Source organism: Vicugna pacos, chromosome 3, assembly GCF_048564905.1.
Source record: "Vicugna pacos chromosome 3, VicPac4, whole genome shotgun sequence".
Taxonomy (NCBI): Eukaryota; Metazoa; Chordata; class Mammalia; order Artiodactyla; family Camelidae; genus Vicugna; species Vicugna pacos.
The window spans coordinates 25,238,761-25,260,430 of NC_132989.1; the positions used below are offsets into that span (position 1 = coordinate 25,238,761).

Genomic DNA, 21,670 nt, shown 5'->3' on the forward strand with positions numbered 1-21,670 from the left:
TGCTAACAGGCCATACTTTCCACTGTGCATTTTTCATCCTGAGACAGAGCCCAAATTAGACCCAACTCTTGGGCCAGAGGTACTACATCTCTAATTATTAGATTAACTCTCTTGCCACCTCCTGGCTGAGAGTACAGGACCAGAATCAGACAGCCTTGATGCAAACCCTGACCCTGCTGTTTGACGTTCACTGACCTTGAATAGTCAATGTGACTTCTCCACGCCTCAGTCTCCATGCTATAAAGCAGTAATGATACGGGTACCTTCCTCGTAGAGTTCTTGCGAGGATGTACAAGTCTATCACTGGGAATGGTGTGTGTCTAGGGGGAAGATCTGGGGGGAAGGGGAAGTGTTGGGTACCAGAGACCAGCATGACTTCTGCCTGCCCAGGATGCTTTCTCCCAATTCTTCCTCCTCTTCCGTCAGTGGCAACCTCTTTTCAAATGGGAAGAATGCAGCACACAGCAGGACAGACATGGCTGTGGCTGTGACCTGAATGGGACTGCCAGCTCTACCCTTTATTAGCTTGTCCTGAGATGTGGTGTTACAGCCTGGGAAATGGATATTAATGAAACTCCCTACCCGTAGAGAGTTGCGGTGATGATTCAGTGAGATCGTGTTTGTGTGGTTAGTACCTGTCATATCACTCACAAGCACTCACTGGCAGCCAGAAAAGAAGTCACTTAACCTCCCTAACCTATTTCTACAGTAAGAAAGAAGTAATAATAATGACTGTGATGAATTATCGCCAGGACTGAATGAAAAAAGATGAAGGCAAGATGCCAGCATGGTTCTTGGCCACAGCAGGGATTTAATACGTGGTAGCTCTTGGGACACACTGTTACCGCCGGTGTTGGTACTGAGGAAAGCGATGCAGCCAAGCTGCACCGGCGCCCCTGTCTCTCACAGTCAACAGCTGGCTGTTCAGGCTCTGCCGGTCAGCGGGTCCCTTGGATGCACTGCTTGTGGACCAATGTAGCACCTACGCTTGGGTCTGTAGGCTGGAAATCCTCAGGGTCAGGCGCACTGACCTGCCCTGTCCAGGAGTTCTGAGTCCACAGCATGGCTTGTAAGGTTGCCCTTTGTGATGTGATACTTGTAATTAAAATTTCAGCGCAATTAACTACTGATGAGGTACTAGAAGGGACTGAGGCTGCAGGTCTTAGTGGAGAATAGCAAACACCATCGATTGCAGGGAGGCCTTAACTGCTGCGATGTTTTTTCAGTGAAAGGTAGACCTAGAATTCTTTCTCTAAGCCCAAGGAGAAAAACATACGCTAGGAAATTGTGTGAAACATGAGGAGTCACAGTGGAATTGAGTTTGAAATGTACAACCTCATCACACCATAAATTCAATCTCAAAGCATGTTATGGGCTGTAATTTTTTGAAGTCCTTAGAGACACCTTAACATCACTTAAAATTAGACCTATTCAAACTCTGCTTATGCCTACCCCCTACTCCACAGTGTAAATCATTGTTTTCCACTTGTATTTGAGTTCAACTCTTCTTACAAACCAGTAACTCTATTCCTTTCAGAATAGCTCTACTGCACTGAAGCTTCCTTGGAAGGTACCTTTGTTTCCTTCAATGCTCTGAAGTGTGAAGTCGACGTAATTTGCTAAATGTATCATGTTTACATATGCATAAGCCAGCTACCTCCAAATCACCATCTCCTGCCTGCATTATTGGCTGAATGCTTAAAGAAAATGAAGCTTAATTTTCTGTGAGCAGCATTCCATGGTTTCCAAATAAGCTTGAAGAGACACAGATAAACTAAATTATTTAGTGGTAACTATCCAGACAGGAATGAGAAGCCAGTGCTAAAACAAGCCAGGTCTAGGGGGTCATCCCAGCATCCTGCCGTCACAGTATGCAAAGAAGCAGAAAAATGAGATCCCAGGGACCCCTGGCCGCTGCCAGGCTGGCTGAGGTGTCAGCAGGCTGAGTTGGCGCTCATCTGTCAGCCCGTGGGCCTGATTTCAGCTTGTAGGATCCTAAACTCAGAGTTGTCAGACTTTCTGGTAATTCCTTTCCTTGGGCAGGGGGAGTCACTGTGATGTCTGTGGTGGGAGAATCATGCCATCCTTCCCATAAGTGAGTTGGCATGGATGGAGGGAAGAGGCTGGCTTGGAATCATCTGGTCCTGGGTTCAGATGTCGGCTTTGGCCTTTACATGTGTGAGGCGAGAATGGGCAAGGCCCCAACTTATCTAGAACTTGGTATCCTCACATGTGAAGGAGAGGATCACCCTCCTAGGACTCCTGAGGCTTCGTTAAGACTATGTGTCCTTATATAGTTGGTACCATAGAGTCGGGCACACAAGTATCTCTTCCTGCGTCTTTCCCCACTCAAGCCCAGTCTTCTTTTGACTGAAGTTACTTGTCTTGAGGGTGGATATAATGCTCCCCCTCATCCTCAAAGACATCTGCTGGTCACTTTTTTTTTTTTGACTGAAGTGTAGTTGATTTACAATGTGTTAGTTTCAGGTATACGGTAAAGTGATTGAGACAGTCAGACAGACAGAAAGACACACACACACACACACTTTTTCAGGTTCTTTTCCATTATACGTCACTACAAGATATTGAATATAGTTCCCTGTGCTCTACAGTAGATCCTTGTTGTCCTTGTTTAGCTGTTTTATATACAGTAGTGTATATCTGCTAATCCCATACTCCTACTTTATCCCTCCCTCTCCATTCCTCTTTGGTAAGTGTAAGTTTCTTTCTTTGTCTGTGAGTCTATTTCTGGTGTGTAAATAAGTTCATTTGTATCATTTTTTTAAGATTCCACATGTAAGTGACATCAGATAGTATTTGTCTTTCTCTGTCTGACTTACTTCACTTAATAGGATCATCTCTAGGTCCATCCATATTGCTGCAAATGGCATTGTTTCATTCTTTTTTTATAGTTAAGTAATATTCCACCATATATGTATACAATAACTTCTTTATCCAGTCATCTATCAGTGGACATTTATGCTGCTTCCATGTCTTGGCTATTGCAAATAGTGCTGCCATGAACATTAGGGTGCATGTGTCTTTTCGAGTTAAGAGTTTCTCCAGATAAATGCCCAGGATTGCTGGGCATTGGATTGCTGGATCACATGGCTGCTCTATTTTCAGTTTTTTAAGGAACCTCCATACTGTTCTCCATAGTGGCTGCACCAGTTCGCATTGCCACCAACAGTGTAGGATGGTTCCCTTTTTTGCATACCCTCTCCAGCATTTATTATTTGTAGACTTTTTAATGATGGCCATTCTGACTAGTATGATACCTCATTGTAGTTTTGATTTGTATTTCTCTAATAATAAGTGACATTGAGCATCTTTTCATGTGCCTGTTGGCCATCTGTAAGTCTTCCTTGGAGAAATGGTTATTTAGGTCTTCTGCCTATTTTTTTAATGGATTATTTTTGATATTAAGCTATATGAGTTGTTTGTGTATTTTGGAAATTAATCCATTGTTGCTCACATCATTTGCAAATATTTTCTCCCATTCTATAGGTTATCTTTTATTTATGGTTTCCTTTGCTGTGCAAAACCTTGTAAGTTTAATTAGGTCCCATTTGTTTATTGTTGCTTTTATTTCTATTACTATAGGAGATGGATCCAAAAAATACTTCTGCAATTTATGTCAGAGTGTTCTGCCTGTGTTTTCCCCTAGGAGTTTTAGAGTATCCGGTCTTACATTTAGGTCTTTAATCCATTTTCAGTTTATTTTTGTGTGTTTTGTATATTGTGTTCGCAAATTTAGCTGTTCAGTTTCCCTAGCACCACTTATTCAAGAGACTGTCTTTTCTCTATTGTATATTCTTGTCTCCTTTGTTATAGGTTCATTGACCATAAGTGTGTGGGTTTACTTCTGGACTTTCTATCCTGTTCCATTGATCTTTGTGTCTGTTTTTGTGTGTGTGTGTGTGCTAGTACCATACTGTTTTGATTACTATAGCTTTGTATTATAGTCTGAAAGTAGGGCACATGATTCCCCAACCTGTTCTTCTTTCTCAAGATTGTTTTGGCTATTTGAGATCCTTTGTGTTTAATATTTTAAATTTAATTTAATTTGGTATCTTTAATTTAATATTTTGTGTTCCAGTTCTGTGAAAAATGCCATTGGTAATTTGATAAGGATTGCAGAGAATCCTTGGATAGTATGGTCATTTTAACAGTATTGAGTCTTCCTGTTCAAGGACCTGGTGTATCTTTTTCTCTGTGTCATACTAAATTTCTTTCATCAGCATCTTACAGTTTTCAGAGTACAGGTATTTTTCCTCCTTAGGTAAGTTTATTCCTAGGTATTGTATTCTTTTTGATGCAATGGTAAATGTAATTATTTCTTTAACTTGTTTTTCTGATACTTTGTTGTTAGTGTACAGAAATGCAACAGATTTCTATATATTAATTTTGTATTCTGCAAGTTTACTGAATTCACTTATCAGCTCTAGTAGTTGTCTGGTAGTGTCTTTAGGATTTTCTAAAATCGTATCATCTGCAGTGACTGTTTTTCTTCTTCTTTAACAATTTGGGTTCCTTTTATTTCTTTTTCTTCTCTGATTGCTGTGGTTAGGACCTCCAAAACTATGTTGAATGAAAGTGGTGAGAGTGGGCACCCTTGTCATGTTCTCAAGCTTAGAGGAACTGCTTTCAACTCTTCCCATTGAGTATGATGTTTATTGGGTCGCTCATATATGGCCTTTATTATGTTGAGGTATGTTCCCTCTCTGCCCAGTTTCTGGAGAGTTGGGTTTTTTTTATCATAAATGGATGTTGAATCATATCAAAAGATTTTTCTGCATCTGTTGAGATGATCATCTGATTTTTACTCTTTAATTTGTTACTGTGGTGTATCACATTAACAGATTTGCAGATTTTGAAATATCCTTGCATCCCTGGGATAAATCCCACTTGATCATGGTGTATGATCCTTTTAATGTATTGTTGGATTCGATTTGCTAGTATTTTGTTAAGGATTTTTGCATCTATGGTCATAAGTGATATTGGCCTGTGATTTGCTTTTCTTTTCTTTTTTTTTGGTGATATTTTTGTCTCAGTTTAGTATCAGGGTGATAGTGGCCTCATATAATGAGTTTGAAAGTGTTCCTTACTTTGTAATTTTTTGGAATACATTCAGAAGGATAGGTGTTAACTCTTCTGTAAATGTTTCATAGAACTCACCTGTGAAGCAGCCTGGTCCTGGACATTTGTATGTTGGGAGTTTTTAAATTACTAATTCAATTTCAGTACTGGTAGTTGGCCTGTTCATATTTTCTGTTTCTTTCTGGTTCAGTCTTGGGAGATTGTACCCTTCTAAGAATTTATCCATTTCTTCTAGGTTGTCCATTTTATTGGGGGTATAGTTGCTTGTAGTAGCCTCTTATGATCCATTGTATTTCTGTGGTGTAACTTTTTTTTACTTCTGACTTTATTGGTTTGAGCCCTGTCCCTTTTTTTCTTGATGAGTCTGGCCAAAGGTTTGTAAATTTCATTTGTCTTCAGAGAACCAGCTTTTAGTTTCATTGATCTTTCCTTTTTTTTAAAAGTATCTATTTCGTTTATTTCTGCTCTGATCTTTCTTTCTTTCCTTCTCCTCACTTTGTGTTTTGTTTAATCTTCTTTCTCTGGTTGCTTTAGGTGTAAGGTTAGGTTGTTTAGTTGAGATTTTTCTTATTTACTGAGGTGAGCTTGTATCACTATAAAATTACCTCTTAGAACTGCATTTGCTGCATCCCATAGGTTTTGGATTGTCGTATTTTCATTTTGACTTGTGTCTAGGTATTTTTTTTAATGTATTCTTTGATTTCTTTTGTGATCCATTGGTTGTTTAGTAGCATATTGGTTAGCCTCCACATGTTTGGGTTTCTTGCATTTTTTTTTCTTGGTAGTTGATTTCTAATTTCATAGTGTTGTGTTTGGAAAAGATTCTGGATATTATTTCAGTTTTCTTAAATTTACTGAGACTTACTTTGTGGCCCAGCATGTGATTTATCTTGAAGAATGTTCTGTGTGCACTTGAAAGGAATGTGTACTCTGTTGCTTTCATATGGAATCCTCTGTAAGTATCAGTTAAGTCTAATGTGTCATTTAAGGTCTGTTTCCTTATTGATTTCTGTCTGGATGATCTGTCAATCGATGTAAATGGAGTGTTAAAGTCCCACACTATTATTGTGTTACTGTCAGTTTCTCCCTTTATGTCTGTTAACATATACCTTATATATTGAGGGGCTCCTGTATTGGGTGCATATATATTTACAGTTATATCTTCTTGGGTTGATCCCTTGATCATTATGCAGTGTCCTTCTTTGTGTCTTGTAACAGTCTTTATTTTAAAGTTTATGTTGTCTGATGTAAGTATTGCTATTCTGACTTTCTTTTGATTTTGATTTGTGTACAGTACCTTTTCCATCCCCTTACCTTCAGTCCATATGTCTCTAGATCTGATGTGAGCCTCTTGTAGTCAGCAAATATATGAGTCTTATTTTTTGTACTCATTCAGCCAGTCTGTGTCTTTTGATTGGAGCATTGTTTACATTTAAGGCAATTATTGATATATATGTTCTTACTGCCATTTTGTTAATAGATTTGGATTTGTTTTAGTATGTCTTTTTTTCCCCCTTCTTGTTTCTTTTCTTTTGATTTGGTGACTCTCTTTAGTGTTATGTTTAGATTCCTTTTTCTTTTTTGTTTGTTCATCTATTACAGATTTTTGGTTTGTGGTCACCAAGAGGTTTTTGTATAGCAGTCTGTGATTGTTTTAAGTTACTGATCTGTTAATTTAAATGCATTTTAAATACCCTGCATTGGTACTTTCCTCCTCTCACGATTACTGTTTTTTGATAGCATTTTTTACTTCTAATTGTTTTATCTCTTAATTGATTATTGTGGACAGATGGGTTTACTATTTTTGTCTTTTAACCTCCTTACCAGTTGGTGTGTGGATGGTTTCCTACCTTTACTATATGTTTGCCTTTACCAGTAAGCTTTCCCCCAAATTTTGTAATTTTCTTGTTTCTAGATGTGGCCTTTTCTTTTCCACCTAAAGAAGTTCCTTAGCATTTGTTGTAAAGCTAGTTTGGTGGTGCTGAAGTCTTTTAGCTTTTGCTTATCTGTAGAGCTTTTCATTTCTCTGTCAGATCTGAATGAGAGCATTGCTGAGCAGAATATTCTTGGTTCTAGGTTTTTCCCTTTCATCACTTTAAATATATCATGCCACTCCATTTTGGCCTGTAGAGTTTCTGCTGGAAAATCAGAAAACTCTCATAGGGTTAATCCTGTATGGGACACTCTGTGCTTCCTGTACTCGAGTGATTATTTCCTTCTCCCTGGTTAGGGAAGTTTTCAGCTATTATCTCTTGGAATAAGTCTTTTTCAAAGCCCTTTCTCTCTCTCTCTTTTCCTTCTAGGACCCTTATAATGCAAATATTAGTATGTTTGATGTTGTCCCGAAGATCTCTTAACTCTCCTGATTTCTTTTCATTTTTTTCTGTTCTGCAGCAGTCATTTCCACTACTCTGTCTTATAGCTCTCTGATCCATTCTTCTGCCTCATTTAGTGTACGACTGATTCCTTCTAGTGTATTTTTCATTTCAGTTATTGTATTCTTCAACTCTGATTGTTCTTTGTATTTTCTTCTTTTCTTTGTTAAAAACTTCTAACTTCTCACTCTGTGCATCCACTCTTCTCCTGAGATCTTTTATCTTTCTGATCATTATTCTGAACTCTTTCTCAGGTGGACTGCCTACCTCCATGTCACTTACTACTTCTTCTGGGATTTTATTTTGTTCCTTTGTCTGAAACATATTCCTCTGCTACCTCATTTTGTTTAAATTTCAATTTGTATTTTTATATACGTAGTAGGTTAGTTATGTTTCTCAACCTTGGAGAAGTAGCCATCTGTAAGAGACGTCCTCTGTGTCCCAGCAGTGCACTCCCCTCTCATCACCCTCTTGGGGTAGGGTGTAGCCTGCATTTGCAGACCTGTTTGGCTGGCCGCAGGATCATAGTTTTCTTGCTTTTGGTATCTGCCCCCTGGTGGGTAGGGCTGGTCTAGAGGTTTGTGCAGGCTTCCTGTGGTAGGGGCAGGTGCCTGGCCACTGATGGTTGTGGCTGGGTCTTGGCCCTTGGTGGGGCCAAGTCTAGGGGCACATCTAGAGGCAGCTGTGGGCTCAGGAATTCTTTACGATTCTGTCTGCTGATGGGTGGGGGTGTGTCCCCTCCCAGTTAGTTATTTGACCTGAGGTGTCCCAGGCTGTTGAGTGGGACCAGGTCTTGGAGCTGATGACCGAAACAAGATGTTAGCTTCCAGGAGAGTTCATGCAGATGACTTCTCCCCAATATGTCTGACACCAATTTCTGTGTCCACAGTGTGAGCCACAGCCATCCCCCTCCCCCGGAAGAACCTCCAAAACCAGCAAGTAGGTCTGGCCCAGGCTATTATGAAATTGCTACTTTTGCCTTTGGTCCCAGTGAGTATGAGATTTTGTGTGCATTCCTTAAGAGTCAAGTCTCTATTTCCCCCAGTCCTATGGAACTCCAGCAATTAAGCCCCATTGGCCTTCAAAGCAAATACTCTAGGGGCTCTTCTTTGTGGTGCCAGACTTCCTGTCTGGGGAGCCTGATGTGGGGCTCAGAACTCTAACTCCTGTGGGAGGACCTCTGCAACAGAATTATTCTCCAGTTCGGGGGTCACCTGCCCAGGGGTTATGGGATTTGATTATATCACAAGTCCACCCCTTTTACCCATCTTTTTGTGGTTCCCTCTTTATCCATGCCAGTCACTTTCTTTCTTAATCTCCTCACCATATTTATGCTTGGTACTTACATGGTGACCAGAGCAGTGTTTTCACTTAGCTCAGAATATTCAGATTACTTTCTTTGTGCCTTCTGCAAATACATACCAGTGCCTACTTTTGACGAGACACTCTGCCAGGAACTGAGGGTCAAATACAGATGTGACTGTTAGAGAATCCTTGCAGCACTGGCTCAGAGTCCAGAAAAGATGACAGGTTGTGACACAGCATAGAAAAGCAGAAGCGGAATTCTAAATATAGGGCTCTGGGGATACCCCATGAGGGGACAGACCAGTCTTCGTGGGTGGGTACAGAGAGGATTCCATAGATGAACACATATTTCAATGGAGCCTGCTCTCCAGAAAAGAAGATTCTGGGAGAGAAATCAGCTCAGGTCTTTGTCGTTAAAATTCCACCAATTCAGTGAAAGGAAAACATTTTCCTTTTACAAATAAGGAGAGGGGAGACTGAACACCAGGCAAGGACCATGTCTTAATCAAATCTGCATCCCCAGAGTGTCTGACTCAGGGAGTGCTGGAATTGAATTTAGACCTGCCCAAGGTCACAAGGCAGGATGGAGAGCAGCACACAGATCGTGTTGATTAAAAAATCCACGTTTAGGGACTATTTTTTCCCTTTGGATTAAAAAGACAAATGTTAGCATGTGGCATTAGAACTGAAGGAGAGGTGCAAAGTATTCTGAGTCACACAAGTCACAGGCCTCTTGAGGTCCTATCACTGGAACTTTTTCCCACCTCGCGGTTACCACTCTGCCTTGCATTTGTTCATTCATTTGTTCTTTTATTCAACAAACCTGAACCACCACCTGTGTGGGTTCCACCTTGAGCTCAGTGCTGGGGACAGAACTGAGTGAGAGAGACACAGGGAGCACACGACTTCAGGAGACAAATCAGGAAAAAAGCTTAATTTTTCAAAGAGTTGTGCATTCACATCACAGTACAACCAGAAAGTATTAAAAGGAATACAGGAATTCTTTCCATTACTGTCCCACCTCCCTGCAAAACAGAGGTCATTATTATTAGCTGTCTGCATGTCTTTGAAGAGGGTCTTGCTGCATACAGAAGCAAACACAAATACAAATTCTTACTTCCCCTATCTTTAATAGAGATGGTAGCATATGATACACACTGTTCTGCACTTTGCTTTTTTTAACCTCATATATCTTAGAGATCCTTACATATCATACAAATAGCTGTGAAGTTTTCCACTGGGCAGATGTACTATAATGGATTTAACCAAGGACACTGGAATCATTTCCAGCCTTTTGCTATTTCAAATACTGCTATAAGAGATAGCTCTATATATGTTGTTTCAAATGCATGAATGTTTATATTTGTAGATTAAGTCCTAGAGTGTAATTCTGGAGTCAAAACATCTAGCAACCTTTCTGAATCACTTTGTAGCTGTTATGTCTCTTATAATCTGTATGCAGTTAGATTTTTCCAAGACCCAATTTGAAAATAAAATTTTATTCTTTTAAAGGATGAATTTTAACCCATTTAGATGTATTGATATAAAAATTATGTTTGGTCCTATCAGCTCTGTTATTTGTTTGTTTTCCTTTCTACTGTGTGCTCTATTTCCTTTGTGTAGGGGAGGGCATGTGTGTGTATAATTCTTCTGATATTCAGGAATGGTCTCTCTTTCAAAGGCAATAAAGTAAATATTCTCTGTTCACTTCCTTTTTTTCTCTTTCCTTCCTTTTCTTCTATCACTTAATAATAGTTAATATAATTATTCTCTTAGAGCTTACCTTTGTTCTGTAAAATATATTCAATCTTCTGTTACTTGATTTGTCATCTTTTGATGTTTTATGACCCTAAGAGGCAACCAGCAAGTTTGGTCTGCCTTGTATCATTTTCCCCTTCACCTCCTTTTTTTTTTGTATCATTTATTCATTATCAGGGCATGTATCATTGCATTCTTATCTGTCACTCTAATTTACAGGTTTGTTCATTCCTAAATATGTGTATTTCCCAAGTCATCTCCATGGGTGGGTCCAATGAGCCCCCTCATAGCCCCTCTGAAGGGCTCAGGAGAACAGTATTTCCCGAGTCACTGCAGGTTCAAAACTGGTTTTCTGTATATTTGTTATTGGAAGGTAAGCTCAGGTGGATAGAAAAGCCTTGGTTCCACTTTGTTTTCTTGACTACCTTACACATATTGCTCTACTGGATTCTGGCTTTGGATATTGCTGTTCTGAAATCTGAGGGTTGCCTTCTTTTTCCTCTCATAAGTTACTTGGCTATCTTTTCTGCTACTAAGTCCCCTCTTCTTTATTTTTGCAAGCCAGTAACTTCATTAGGATAGATCTTAGTAGCGACGATTCTAGGTCAATTTTCCCTGGCGAATCCTGTGCCTTTTCAATATGTAGGTTCAGTTCTTCTTTTATTTCAGGAATGGTTTAACAAATTGTATTTGAAACATATGTCCCATTTCTTTTGTTTCTTCAGAGGCTCCAATTATGCACATGTAGGATTTCCTCTGCCTCCTCTCTATGGCTGTCATCTTCTCTCAAATCATTTGTAATTCCTTATTTCCTTTCCATGTTGTTCACTCTTCTCACTCTGGCATCTTCTCTCTTACTGGGTTTCCCATAGTTCTGTCCTCAATTGTGTTTCCTCCAGTTCGGGTTAATTTTTGTGATGATTTTGGTTTTCCTTTCTACTTCTTCCCTGGAACCTAAATGCTCACGTGCTGTCTCCTCTGTTGTCTCTTCATCTCTTCTCTGAGTTTTCTGTGTACTACTTTATTGTCTTCCTTCATAAGTGACTGTTCTATCTTAATTTGTGGTGTTATACTCGGTCTGTATTTTCACCTTCTCCATTTTTCTGCTGAATATTTTGTGGTGAGTTTTATTTTGCTGCTCTTTTCCATAATTTAGATAGATACGATATCAATATGACATCTTTTTAAAAAACATATTATTGGAATAAGTTAGACTTTAATGGCCTACCTATTCAAAATGGAGTCCTGTGGATGGAGGGGGGAAACCCGTTCAGTTTTGTAGCCATCACAGTCCAAAAGCACTCTGCTTCAGTGAGTCACCAGTGACAGATGGCTTCCTGCTAAAATGGCTGCTCTGTGTTGTCAGTCTTCTCCATTTCTCTGAAACAGATCAGGCCCAAGTAGGTTTTTATCATTAGCTGTCTCTGTTTCTCCTGCTGTCTCAAAGGTGCACCTTGGAGTGCCTCTTGCCTATAAGGAGTAACAATTCTGTGAGCATTTTCTGAGACGTGCCCCTAGGCCACTGCACTTTCCCTGCTTTCTTATTGGTTTCTCTGCCTGTGTAGCTTGTGCCCCGTTCTTTCCTCAGATGCCTTAGTTGAACAGGATGCTGAACAGGAAATGTTGGTCTGTCACTTCAGGAGGAGTCCTTCACCCATCAGACACATATCTGTGGTACTTTTTTATTGGTCCACCTGGACATTTTACTTCCACCCAGGTGGCTTCCGCTGTTGTTCAAAGCTAGGGATCATACCTCGGTTCTAGTTTTACTGGAAACGGAATTTCTATCTTTCCTGTTTACGCTGTTGATTATATATGGTACTCAGGAAGACGGAAACTGCCTTGTCAGATACTAGATCGCTAAACAGGGAATTTTGATCAAATATAGACGTGTTTCTAGAAATAGTAATAGCTCCTGTTTCACCTTTGTGCCGGTCACGAGGTCCTCTCTGAGCCCAGAGGAGGTCTCTTGAGACTTGGATACCATCTTCTTTTATGTCAAGCCACTACACCCATTCATGCCCTAAGGTCAAGGGTGGATGCAAATTTAGAGTGAGTTGCACAACCCGAAGGGTGAGAATAGTGAGTCAAACGTTGGACCTAGCAGGATTTGGAAGATCTTAAGACACTCTTTATGGTCTCAGGAGGCAGCTCTTCCTTAGACACTGCTTTGCTTACCCTGATCTATCACTTTGTCCATGAGAAGCATGAGAGTGAAGATGCCAGGCTATGGCTGCTCCAGGCATCTCCAGGATTATTCTGTTCCAGCCTCTGTTCCAGTTGGGGGTTTTCGACTCCAGCTCCAACCTCTCCCCTCTATCGGAGACTCCAGCACCCTGGAGGGACTGCTGGGCCTTTGTCACAAGAAGGGAGTGGTGCTACCATCCTTCCAACCACTGTCACTCTTGACCAGGATGGGGAGAAGCTGTGGTGAGGAACTGAGAGGAGCTCATGGTTTTCTGCATTTGGGCTAAATCCACTCCCGGTTCCCAACCTAATCTGTGAATGAAAGTGTGTCGACATCCCCCTCTCACCTGCAAATTAAAGAGGCCACCCCAGGTTCTGTACATATACCGGGCCATTAGGATCAGATCTCCATCCCAAGCTTGGCAGTCAAGGTCTTTGACGAATCCTTTATGGCATCCTGTCCCATTAAATAACAGTAAAGTTTATTTTATGTTTCAAGGAAAAAACATACATGCAGGTATTGGTGCTTTAGGTATTGAAAAACACAGAAACTGAAATTACATTTAATAATGCCCAGATTTGGACACTGAATTTGAACAGATTAAATTGGACACAAATCACCAGTTAGGAATGGAGACTCATATGTACCTTCAAAATATGTTTTCTGTTACTGTAACCTCATGCAGATATAGGCTTGGGCATCAGTCCTGGAATAGTCAGTGTTAACTAGTCAGAAAACAGTCTTTGGAATGTATGTAAGCATTTATGTAATGTGTAATATAATGGAGTATCCTTAAGCAAATATACAGAAGATTTTATATATACATACACATCTATATATGTTTGGTTTTTATATATGTTTATGATTTAGAATTAGAGCTAATCAGGCTAAAGCTGGTGTGTTTAATTTGAGCAGAGCTAATTTAAATATAAATCAGCTGTAAAAATCAAACAGTCACTTCATTCAAATTCGCTTCCTCATAATTTCTAAGACCTGCCTGGAATGTCTTCTCCTTTTCAAAGTCCTCCCTGCACAGGCGTCTCCGCTCAAGTCTGCCTCCCCTGACTGTCATCAGCCATTTGTGCTCCTATATTAACAAAACACTAAGTGACTTGCAGACACGGAGCCTGCCTCTCTGCAGTGGGATGACCCATGCAGGCACTGGCACCACCAACCCTGCCCCTTTGCCAGGGCTCTGCCCACCCGTGGTGCTCTCAGAAGTCCAGGTGGAGGCTACATCCCATACCTTGTCCTAAAGCACCTGCCACTGCTATTTTAGGTGAGAACAGGAGTTGTCATCTCTCCAATTTAGTCTTTATTAGTTGAGGACCTAGGAAGTCTGGTTGGCTATGAAATCCTTCAGTAAATCTGCGGGTTGTGATGCTGTTTCCCGCAGCACTGCTGCTTATCTATTCTAGGTTTCCCATGTAGGGAAGTGCTTACCCACTGCCTGGGAAACACAAGTAACACCAAAGTTTGCATTTGTAACCAATATTTTGTGTACTCAGTATTTTTTTTTTTTACCCTGGAGTGTGGAAAATCTGTGGATTTTTTCAGCAGCTTTAAAAGCTCATTTCATCGAGCTAACCTCCCTGCTCTTAGATTATTCAGGGGGAGAAATAATATGACTCCACTAATGCACATTTACAAATGTTGCACAAATTCTAAATGTGTTTCTTTTTCCAGATGAAGGATTATCATTAGAATCAAGAGAAACATTAAGGTCTCCTGAAATCAGGTTGCTAAGAATAGTCTTAATGGGTTTATTAGGGAAATTTATCCATCTTTTCTTGTAGGTTGTACCGTTAATTACTTTAACTCATCTTCCTCCCAGTTTAATGTCAGTATTTTAAGCTCTTTCAAAGACTGCTTTTTCAGAAGGACTTTACTAGCGAGCTCCTGTGTAATGGGGCCCTAATTCCTTTGCTCATGCCTGCTTTTACATAAAATGATGCATTCTCTAAGGATAAGAGAACATGCATATATACTGATGTTTTAGGCATTGAAAAGCAAAAACTGGAATTACATGTAATAACACAATTTAATTTGAGCAGGCATAACCTGGCTCAAATCTTTGTTAGATGATCTCCAATTAGAAATGGGGATTCACCTTGTATATGCTTTAAAAATCCCATCATGAAGCCTGGATTGTGTTCTCTGTCACTAAAACTGCTGTAGCCGGGAGCTTACCTCAGCTTCCCAAGGGTAAGTGGTACCAGCCCTTGAAACTTCTCAGAAGAGAACCAGCTGCCTGCTGGTTTTTGAAAGTTTCATCTTCTCATGAAATCCTTACCACAATCCCATGAGGTTGATACTGTTGATATTCCATTTTATAGACGAAAAGCCAGAAGCTTGGAGAACAGTGACGTAAGTGGAAAACCACCACTTGTAACCCTGGGAGCTGGTGTTCAAACCCAGAAACCTGCACTCTTAACTGCAGCGCCAGCCTCCTGTTTGTAATCAAGACAGAGGGTGCAGTTCTGCCCATAAACTCAAGTGTGTAATCTTAATTTTTTTTACTGAAGTATAGTCAGTTGATTGACAACATTGTGTTAATTTCTGGTGTACAGCAAAGTGATTCAGATATATATATAGATATTCTTTTCTGTTATGGTGTATTACAGGATATTGAATATAGTTCCCTGTGTTGAATAGTAAATCCATGTTGTTTATCTATTTATATATAGCTGCTTGTCTCTACTAATCCCAAACTCCTAACTTTTCCTTCCCCCATTCCCCCTCCCCTTTGGGGAAAATAAGTTTGTTTTCTATGTCTGTGAATCTGTCTCTGTTTTGTAAATAAGTTCACTTGTGTCATAATTTAGATTCCACATATAAGTGGTATCAGATAGTATTTGTCTTTCTCTGTCTGACTCACTTCACTTAGTATGATAATCTCTAGGTCCATTCATGTTGCTGCAAATGGCAATATTTCATTCTTTTTATGACTGAGTAGTATTCCATTGTGTAAATATACAACTTCTTTATCCAGTCATCTGTTGATGGATGTTTAGGTTGCTTCCATGCCTTGGCGACTGTAAACAGTGCTACTGTGAACACTGGGATACATGTATCTTTTCACATTGGAGTTTTCTCCAGATTTATGCCCAGGAGTGGGATTTTTGTATCATATGATGACTCCTCAGCATTCCTCCACACCCCCACCCCCAGCACTGGGGCACTTGCTGTGTACTGGATATTCCCTACTGGGAAGAAGAGGCTACCTGTGCCTGAAGGCCACCAGCAGCATGAGGCTACCAGGGTAGAAGGAAGAGGTTGGATCCTGGGCTAGGCAGTTCAGGAAGGTATTCTTGTGTTTGCTCCATTCCAGGCTCTGCCCAGCATCTAATTCTGCCCTGAAGACAGCTCAGCTGGACCTTTTACAGAATGTGCTAACTGCAAACACTCTGAGCGCATCGATCCAGGGCTGCTCTGATTAAGTAATTATGCACAGCAGCACCTAGGAGGGCTGAAGAAGATGAGCTGGAAAGGGCCAGCACCAGGTCTCCATTTCCAAGAGGCCTTCTGGCCTGCTCCAGAGAGAATCCAGTCCGGCCCAACACTTTAATTACCTTCAGAGGCACTCAAGTTTAAATTACATTCTCATTGTTTTCGTATTAGATTCTGCCTGAGCCCTGAGCTAAGCGCTGGTGAGGCAAAGGTCTGGGACAGAGGGTCTGTATGATTGGGGGGTCGTTTTCTCCTTTGATTCTTTAGCTGCAAGATTTCATGAGTTACAAGAACCAAACAGTAATTGGTTCCCGAGCAGAGGTTTACAGCTTGAGTGTCAGATTTGCCATTTTCAAACATCCCCAATGAGGGGTTCAAATGTGGCTTCAGTTAGGAGTTGTAACACAGAGATACACTCACACACACTCTTTGTTAGATATTAACACTCTGAAAAAAGAATTTCACCTCTTATTTTTACATCATCTTCTAGAAAGTTTTTTTATTTTGAAATATTTAAATTTCTGGTGTACAGCACAGTGTTCCAGTCATGCATACACATACACATATTCATTTTCATATTTTTTCATTAAAGGTTATTACAAGATACTAAATATAGTTCCCTGTGCTATACAGAAGAAATTTGTCTTTTACCTATTTTTATATATAGTAGCTAACATTTGCAAACATCAAACTCTCAAATTTATCCCTTCCCACTCCCTTTCCCTGGTAATCATAAGATTGTTTACTATGTCTGCAAGTCTGTTTCTGTTTTGTAGATGAGTTCAGTGTCCTCTTTTCTCTTTTTTTCTTTTTTTTTAAGATTCCACATATGAGATATCACATGGTATTTTTCTTTCTCTTTTTGGCTTACTTAGAATGACGATCTCTAGACCCATCCATGTTGCTGCAAATGACATTATTTTATTCTTTTTTATGGCTGAGTAGTATTCCATTGTATAAATATACCCCAACTTCTTTATCTGGTCATCTGTCAGTGGACATTTAGGTTGCTTCCATGTCTTGGCTATTGTATATAGTGCTGCTATGAACACTGGGGTGCATGTATCTTTTCGAATTAAGAGTTCCTTCCATATATACCCAGGAGTGGGATTGCTGGATTGTATGGTAAGTCTATTTTTAATTTTTTTGAGGAATCTCCATACTGTTTTCCATAATGGCTGCACCAAACTACATTCCCACCAGCAGTGTAGGAGGGTTCCCTTTTCTCCACATCCCTTCAGCATTTATCGTTCGTGGACTTCTGAATGATGGCCATTCTGACTGGTGTGAGATGATACCTCACTGTAGTTTTGATTCACATTTCTCTGATAATTAACAATATTGAATATTTTTTTGTGTGCCTATTGGCCATTTGTATGTCTTCATTGGAGAAATGCTTATTTAGGTCTTCTGCCAATTTTTGGATTGGGCTGTTTGTTATTAAGTTGCGTGAACTGTTTATATATTCTGGAAATTAAGCCTTTGTCAGTCATGTCATTTGCAAATATTTTCTCCTATTCCGTAGGTTGTCATTTTGTTTTGCTTATGGTTTCCTTTGCTGGGCAAAAGCTTTTAAGTTTAATTAGGTCCCACTTGTTAATTTTTTGCTCTCATTTCCATTGCCTGGGTAGACTGCCCTGGGAGAATGCTGCTAAGACTAAAAGTTCTATACCTTGGAATGCTTCCTTACCTTCGCCTGTTCTCATCCTCTGAGAGGAGGGCTTTGCTGAGTGTCATGCCACCCCCAAAGTCAGCAGTAAGCTCAGAACAGCCCGGAATACCAGTCCTGGCCCCTGGGAGCACTTTTTCAAAGCAGCACAGATTTCCCAGCTCCTGTCTTCCCCCTTCCAAAACCATTACCTATTTTAAAACTTCCTCAATAGCCCTTGGCTTCGTCTGAAGGAAGACAGAGGAGCTAGGGAAGAAGGGGTGACAGGGTGACGGGGTGACGAGGATGGGCAGAGCCAGGCTACTGACACCGATTCAGTTAAGGAGCAGTCCTCTTTCTCCCCCAGGAGCGCTTACCCCCCGGGGCTGCAGTGACCTCGTCACCGCTTGCTGCCCTATGATGTTAGCCACAGGGCACCCTTCTCCCTCTCATGAGCTGGGCCACTTGTGATGGACTCCAGCCTTTGTTGGAACACTCTGCATTCACAGCCAGTCTCGCTTAATCCCCCTTAAAGCTTGTGCAGGGGATAGAGAGTGCCTGGGTAGAGAAAGTGATCACATTTTCTTACCAGGGTTCTGCCTTCCATGGAGGCTGCGTGTGCCTTATTTATTCTTGCTTATTGCGTTCTGTTTATATTTCCCAAACAGACAGGAGAAGTCCACAGGGAGAACACCAGATTCCCTGGGCCTTCTCTGCCTGAGTGTGGCGCCTTCCTGGGGGAGGGAGCTGTCTTCCTGTGCACCTGGAGTAATGCAGGGGTGCTGTACTGTTCTCTAATGAAGCCCCAGCGGCTGTGCGTGTGACACATGCTTCTGGGAGCACGAGAGGAAGGCAGCAGGCGGGAAGCAGTCCTTCCAGAGGACCGCTGTTCTCAAACCACAGCTGATCAAGGCGGGAGCCTGACGCACCCCTCCCTCCTCTGATGCCCCTCTAGCCGCCTCCCCTGCGTCACTGTCAGAGCTTCCTGTACCTGTGAGGGCCTGATGTTTCCATTTTGTTCAACCCAGAGCATGGACCAAGAGTATTAATTGCCTCAAGCAGTCCTGGCTACCCACATGCCAAATCAATCCCAAAATTTGGTCTAGCACCCAGGGGCAGCCCGGCCAGATAGCAGCCAGAATCCAAGTCCTGTCTCTGCCACTTGATAGCTATCTGACTTGGGGAGTTTATCACCAGTGCGTTCATGTTTTCCTTCAGTACGTACATTCTGAACATACCCTTACCCTAAGGCTGACAGTGTAGGTGTGGGCAGGTCAGACCAACCCCTCCTGCCACGGAGCTTTCCACTGGAAGGAGGCAGACATATATTATAAGCTTAATCACTTGGACTTGTACTGACCTACCTACAAAATAAGTGAAGGAGAGCTGTCATTCTTTATATCACAGCATCTCCTCAGGCTTTAAAAAAAAGCATAACAATAAAATTCTAACATATTATGCAGACAACTGGGATATGGGAAGGGGGAACATAAATTTATTGAGTCCCTGCTGTACGCCAGTAGCTGTGAGCTGTTTTACTGATAATCTCTCATTTCATTCCACGCCGCGATGCTATGGGCTCAGCTTTATGATGCCATTTTGCAGATGGACGGGCTGAAGTTGACAAAAGGCAACAAGAGGGCAGTTTTACTGAGTTACGCACGGAGAGTATGCAGGAGCCGACTGCATAAGGTGCTGGGCCCCGAAGTCTGAGCCAGACTCAGGGCATGTTTCCTGTTGCTGTAATGTAGAAGGGCAGAGGGACACTGAGCCAGGCGTTCCAGGGGTGGTGAGTGCCATGGAGGAGCAAGACACTGGAAGCATATGAAAGGGAAAGCTCGCCTAGTCTGGGGGCTGTAGTAGTCGAAGAGGAAATACCTTTAAAGCAAGAGATCTGATGGAGAAATAGACATTAGCAAGACAGACAGAAGAGGCGGGTTCCAGGGGGAACCTGTGTGGAAGGGACGGTAAGGGCAGAGTCTGGAGGCCAAGGAGGAGGGGAGAAGAGAGATGGAGGCCACCGTGATCACACTAGTGTGGGTGGCCTGGCTGCAGAGGGATTGGGAGCCTGTGAAGTAGCTAAGCGGGAAAAGGTCTTGATCAGATGTCCACTTTAGCACGATCACTTTGGCTGCTTGATGGAGAAGGGAACATGGGGTACAAGACTGGGAGAGCGATTACCGTGGTCCTGGTGGGAGGTCATGGTGGCAGCATGGGCTGGAATAAAAGCAGTGGTGACAGCACAAAGCAGGGAACGTTTTGTACGAGTTCAAGACAAGCAATCCCAGGTGTTTGCCCTGAGGTTATGAGTGCCTGGCACTGCCATTCTCTGCTTACAGGAGGGAGATGGGGGTCAGTGGATCTCAGAGATGCCACCAACACAGTAGCCATGCTGGAGTAGACTGAGGTCATGGAAGAAAGATGGGGAGTGACCTGTAGAAACAAAAGGGCAACCACGGAAACACTGAGGAATAGGATGCTGGGCAGAGACGATCAGGAGGATGAGAGCAATTAAAGTGAGCTGAAGCCAGGGTGGGGGCAGGAGGGGAGAGAAGGGGAGTGGGAGGACAGACAGGAGTGACTGCGCCCACCCACTTGGGAAGGGAAGGCAGTGCAAGGGGGTGGGGTCCTCGCCTTCGTGATCGCGCCAGATCCTCTCCCAAGACAGCACCGTAATTCCTGCTGATGAGCTGATGCTTGTGGCCCGACGACCCTGGCTTTGTCCCAGGAGGAATAAAGAGACCATCAGAAACCCTGCTCTGGAAATGACAGGAATTGGTTAGATGGAAGGTGGATGTGGCTTTATGCTTTTCTCCACACACGAGTTACTTTTCCCCAGAAAGGAGCTGAGTGTGTGTGGGAGGTACCCCTCCGTTCCCCTCTTCCTGAAGACATGAGTCCTCATTCATAGCTTTAGCGGGGGCAATGACAGGCACCTGAGGCGGCCAGCACTGGTGGCCCACTGCCAGCCTGTCACGGCCAGGACACCAAGGCAGAGCAGACGGCCCCCTGGGCTGCTGTTGGGGATCATTCTTTCCTCTGGGACGTATCTGGCTGCAGGCAGACTGGGCCTGACGGTCTCCTCATGAGCGCCACTCGGTTGAGGACACTGTGAGTGAACAGGGCTCAGTAACTGAGTGCCTCCCATCTCCATTTCAGCTCTCTGATCTCTCTCTACCCAGGCCGGTGGCATCCTGCTTGAGGACTTTTCCCTGAGGGACAGATTTGGTCCTTCCAGACTCCAGTCCCTGTTTTAGAGATGGGCTGAGGAAGTAGATTGCAAGTGTTCTCGGTGGCGGGGGGTGGGGGGGAGCATCGCATACTGAGCCACGTGTACAAATGGGGGGAGGAGCCATGCGAAGCCTGGGGACCTTGGGAAGCCTGTGGGAAATGCAGCCGCCTTCTAAAGATACAGATAGCCTGCACTTCTGTCAGGGGCTAGTTAGACAAGACTGACTAATTTATCCTACAGTGTGAGATGAGGATTCATTTCCTTTGCAAGTTGACTTGGCAATTTTCTCTGCTCAAAGAATATGTGGACTAGATGGTGTGCATGGCAATCGAAAAGAAAGAGCTGCTGTTAATTCTCCATTTTCAAATGTGAGATGGACTGTAGAGCCTACGTCCTATTCCCCTCAGGCAGACAGACCACATGCTCTCCTGTGTAGAGCTGTGTGCCATTTGAAAGGTCAAAAAAGAGGGCCTTTTGTTCCCCCAAGACTCAGAGTTGGGGCCAGTAAGTGTGTTAGTGGGGGCCGGCTCCAGGGGCCCAGTCCTGGTACCCAGCCAAGCCATCAGCACCTGCTCCTCCTCCTCCCGTGTGCACACATGGCTCAGTGTGTGATG

At 42.3% G+C, this 21,670-nt stretch overlaps 1 protein-coding gene across 3 annotated transcripts in view; it reads left to right on the plus strand.

Annotated features, from left to right (window-relative positions):
- SPOCK1 (SPARC (osteonectin), cwcv and kazal like domains proteoglycan 1) overlaps nucleotides 1–21,670 on the plus strand; it is a 466,817-nt gene that overhangs the window by 429,896 nt on the left and 15,251 nt on the right. The gene's annotated exons all lie outside the window — the stretch shown is intronic.